General features: G+C 38.7%; 1 protein-coding gene across 1 annotated transcript in view; it reads left to right on the top strand.

The window, feature by feature from the left end:
• The first annotated feature begins 972 nt into the window (after window positions 1–972).
• Window positions 973–5,000, top strand: part of LOC307267813 (phospholipase D1-like) — a 72,205-nt gene continuing 68,177 nt past the window's right edge. The window contains exon 1 of the mRNA XM_080050219.1: window positions 973–1,005. The gene's annotated coding sequence lies outside the window, so the exon portion shown is untranslated. The remainder of the gene's footprint in view (window positions 1,006–5,000) is intronic.

Below are 5,000 nucleotides of genomic sequence, written 5' to 3'. Positions count from 1 at the left end.
ATGGATATTCTAATTACTTTCTACAAAATCTGCTAGGAAATAAAACCCAAAATTCTACACACTGCACCTTTAACCATGCATTGTATCTATCTATACTGTATAGCTTAACCATTTTATGAGCTTATTTACTTATATATTTTAAAGGTCAACTACGTGTCTCTCCTGTGTGTGTGTGTGTGTGTGTGTGTGTGTGTGTGTGTGTGTGTGTGTGTGTGTGTGTGTGTGTGTGTGTGTGTGTGTGTGTGTGTGTGTGTGTGTGTGTAGTGTGTGTCAGGTGTGGTTTTGTATCGAGCATATGGGAAGCCGCAGATTCAGATGCACAAAGTTAACGTAAGAGAGCAAGTACAACCGAGAGTAAGGTGACTTGCCCTTCAAAATAAAAGACAGAATCAGAATTTTGTTTAATAGGTTACATATTATTGTTGGGTTTATCTTCCTACGTTTTTATTTTGTAATTGTAATCTTAAATATGTGAACTTGTTTATAATAGCGTTTTTTTTTATTATTTTTTTTTATTGTGTATCTGAATTTTTCTTCTTGTGGCTTTAACCTGCAATTTAATTGTATTTAAATGTTATATTTCTGTTCATTCGCCTTTTCTAATGTGTATTATGTATTTTAATCTTGCCCCCTGTAAAGCCCTTTGAATGGCCTTGTGTCTGAATTGTGCTATAGAAATAAACTTGCCTTGCATTGCCTATTTTTTAAAGTGGTTTTACATATTTTTACACTATGGACAACAAAATTAAAAATTACTAGACACATGCAATACTTACACAACCCTCCCCTCTCCCCCTTCCCTCACATAAACATACAAAATAACAATAATAACAAATAAAGACTTCCTGGATGTTGGATGTTTTATTTTGAACGTAACGGACGTCGCGTGCGTGTATCATTGTTTGTGTGTGATCACCGTTGACTGTTGGTTTGGTCCCCGCGCTCACCGCCACTTCGCTCACTCAAACCACTAGCAGCTTTGCGCTTCAGTTCACACAGCAGGAGGTAAGACAAATATACACACTTTATTCTTGTGTGTGTGTGTGTGTGTGTGTGTGTGTGTGTGTGTGTGTGTGTGTGTGTGTGTGTGAGAGAGCGTGTGCGTGTGTGCGTGTGAGTGTGTGTGTGTGTGATTCGTTGATTTTAACTGTCCAGTATTTGATGGTGTCGGTCAAGTTTGTTTGTGTTGCGACTGCCGCAGGTGCTTAGAATAAAAATACTAATTTGTGTCTTTTGCGCGTAATAAAATAATAATAATAATTGATTGGATTTATATAGCGCTTTTCAAGGTACTCCAAGCGCTTAATTAGCGATGTATTTGAGTTGTATGATAGCGGTGGCGACCGATACAGTGTGTGTGTGTGTGTGTCCGCGGTTATGTCTCGTGGGAGTCTTTTGTCATGTGAAGGCATCCGTCTCTTCACTGCAGTGATCAGGCAAAGCAACCTTAATGCAGCTGTTTTGGACTGCAGTGTGTGTGTGTGTGTGTGTGTGTGTGTGTGTGTGTGTGTGTGTGTGTGTGTGTGTGTGTGTGTGTGTGTGTGTGTGTGTGTGTGTGTGTGTGTGTGTGTGTGTGTGTGTGTGTGTGTGTGTGTGTGTGTAAGCCATGTGTTTACGAGCGTTTATCTTAAAGGTATAGTGTGTAACTTCTGTTGCCCCCCATTAATTCTGAGTCATTACTAACAACACTGTCGGTGCATCTACATGAGGTAAAGCCTTCAGTGATGGCACATTGGATTTTATACCTTCTGCTGTACGTCCAGGTTTATTTTTTCTTAGCAGTAGAATCAACAACTGAAACATTTCTTGCGCTCTTCTTGGGATTTTTCTTGAGCTCCTGCACCAGTGTCAGGGAGGGGGAGGAGGGGGGAGGGGACACCAGTTTGTAAACGCTGCCATACTGAGAAATACAGAGAGAGTTTTGTAGGAAGCTGATAATAGGCTTAATCAACTTTGTCAACTTGTTTGGCGATGGCTTGAATGGAACTGACATTCATTTACATGACAAAGTTACGCAATGTAGCTTTAAACAAGCCAAACGGGTCAGACCTGTGTGTGTGTGTGTGCAGTGAGCGAGTTCTTCCTTTTCGTCACTAAAGCGTTATATTGCAACTAAACGTAACCACTTCCTCCAAAAAAATCAAACTAGTTTATCACACAGTTTACTCCCCTCACACACACACACACACACACACACACACACACACACACACACACACACACACACACACACACACACACACACACACACACACACACACACACACACACACACACACACACACACATACACACACACACACACACACACACACACACACACACACACACCAATAACAACACCTTATCAACCCCAACATGCCAACTTTCTGTTTATTCTTGAGTATTGAAAAAAGCTAATGTTGAGATAATGTCCGTTAAAGATGGTTGTATAGGAGAAATATACAGACGCAAACAGACAAGGTTTAGTCAAATAAAGACCTGAATGTACATGTTGGACCTTTTGATTTATACTAGTATGAAAGAAGACATGTTATGGAAGAGAGGGAGAGAGAGAGAGAGAGATAGAGTATGAAAGAAGACATGATGTTATGGAAGATAAATAGACAAAAATCTCAAAATTGGCGAGTGCTTGAAAAATTATTCTAAGAAGTACAATTGATGACATGTCACCACTAATGGTTTAAGTGTCATTGTGGGTGTGTGTGTGTGTGTGTGTGTGTGTGTGTGTGTGTGTGTGTGTGTGTGTGTGTCTGATTGTGTGTGTGTTTAAATGTGTGTGTGTGTGTGTGTGTGTGTGTGTGTGTGTGTGTGTGTGTGTGTGTGTGTGTGTGTGTGTGTGTGTGTGTGTGTGTGTGTGTGTGTGTGTGTGTGTGTGTGTGTGTGTGTGTGTCTGATTGTGTGTGTGCTTAAGGATGTGTCTGTCTGTGTGTGTGTGTGTGTGTTTAAGTTTATGTGTGTGTGTGTGTGTGTGTGTGTGTGTCTCTCTGTGTCTGATTGTGTGCGTGTGTGTGTGTATGTGTTAAAGTGTGTGTGTGTGTACACATTTAAACGGAGAAGTTATCAGTCCGTTCTCACTGACTGGTGGGCGTAGATGGTGTAACCTTCATGGGGCGTAGGATTTATTTATTGCAGGACAGTTTTATTATACAGTGATATATTTTAGCTGAGTGCTGCTACACACTGGTAAGAGAGAGTGGACAGTGAAGGCATCGTTTAGTCTATTTTTGTATCGAGTGAGCGGTTATTTAGCTGCACTTTTACTGAGTTATTATTTGATTACATTTTTTTAATTTTTTATGCTTTATTGATAGTGCAGAGAACAGTCTAACCACTACACCGTTAGCGCCCCCCTTTATACTGACTTTTTACTGTTGAGATGCCAAAATACAGCACAATATGTCATCCAGTGTTAACACTTCTGGGTAACCCCACCCCTTTCGAATAATAACAGAAGCTACAGTGGCCTTCAAGGACAAGAACAATTCTAAATTTTAAACAATGCACCTGATGACATTCCAACTATGACACTTTCAAGATGGCGACACTAGGCCTTGGTCCAAGATATGCAGAAATATGGACATATATGAGACCCTTTCTAAGGGAAAAAATAATAATTCAAAAAAAAAATTTCAGCTATTATGCACTAAATTAAATGTACTTGTGGATATTATAATTACTTTAAGCTGCTAGGAAATAAAACCCACAATTCTACACACTGCAGGTTTAATCAACATGTCTGTAAACGTGCCAGTGTTAGCAAGCAGGCTCATTTTCAACTTCAGTCGTCTGGCAAGATGTTCGAACGACCACAAAATACCGTAAAATAGCTTGAACAGTTTATATGGTGTAAGCCTTGAGGCAGCTTCATGCACAAGCAAAAATAATGTGAAGTTCTAGTCCTTTTTTTCAACTTTCCTAATGTCTATTCTATACTTGATGTATTTTAATCTTGATGTATTTCTTGCCCCTGTAAAGCACTTTGAATGGCCTTGTGTCTGAATTGTGCTAGCCTATATAAATACATTTGCCTTGCACTATAGTCTTTTCAGATTATTGTAGGACATTGGTTGGCACAAGTGACTCTTTAGCTTTCTGGTTAAATTGTAATAATGATGTTAGAGAAGTAGGTCTTTGTCTACTCTACATACAGTTTCCCCTTATGGTCGAAATTGACCTTCTGCACCTTACAAAGAAGCAGAAAGAAACATTGTTCTGGAAATCAATTGTAATCAATCAATACAGACAGTAAATCACTAGTGTTGTTCACAGAAGCTAACCCCAGTCCCCTGTGTGTAAACATGGCTATCGACCTACGGGGCGACTGCAGACCAATGCTGGTTTTAAACATTTAATTTAATTTAACCTTTTATTTAAAGGGGCAGTGTGTAATATGACATCATCAAGAAAGTTCTAGAATGCAACGCTCCCTGGGTAACCCCACCCCTTTAGAATAATAACAGAAGAAGCTACAGTGGCCTTCAAGGACAAGAACAATTCTAAATTCTAAACAATGCACCTGATGACATTCCAAAAACATGGATGCCTCCATAAGACAAAATGTAATATTAATATTTGTAATTCCCCGCTCAGGAGGATCATTCAGATTATTGGCAGAGGTGATTTTACACCAATGAGGACATATTTATGAATGAGGATATTGATTTTAGCAAAAAAAAAAACTTAAAATGTTACACTGTGTCCCTTTAAACTTGAAAGGAAAGTTGAGTCGAGTCAAATAAATGCATAAACAATATACAATGGAAATACATCAAATACACAACAACTGATAAATAAATAAATAAATAAATAATTATAATTTAAACATTTAGACAGAGATGTAGAATGGTTGGAATTAAAATAAGGTTGGTAAAAGGCAAGGCAAGGCAAAGCAATTTTATTTATAGAGCACATTTCAGGCACAGGGCCACTCAAGGTGCTTCACAGGGTTAAAATCAAATAAAGAATACAAATACAAAAAAAGGAACAAATTTAAAACA

This window comes from Ammodytes marinus (assembly GCF_949987685.1).
Source record: "Ammodytes marinus genome assembly, chromosome: 21".
Lineage (NCBI taxonomy): Eukaryota > Metazoa > Chordata > Actinopteri > Uranoscopiformes > Ammodytidae > Ammodytes > Ammodytes marinus.
Note: the sequence above shows the minus strand (reverse complement) of the source record. Positions and strands in the feature narration are given on the sequence as shown.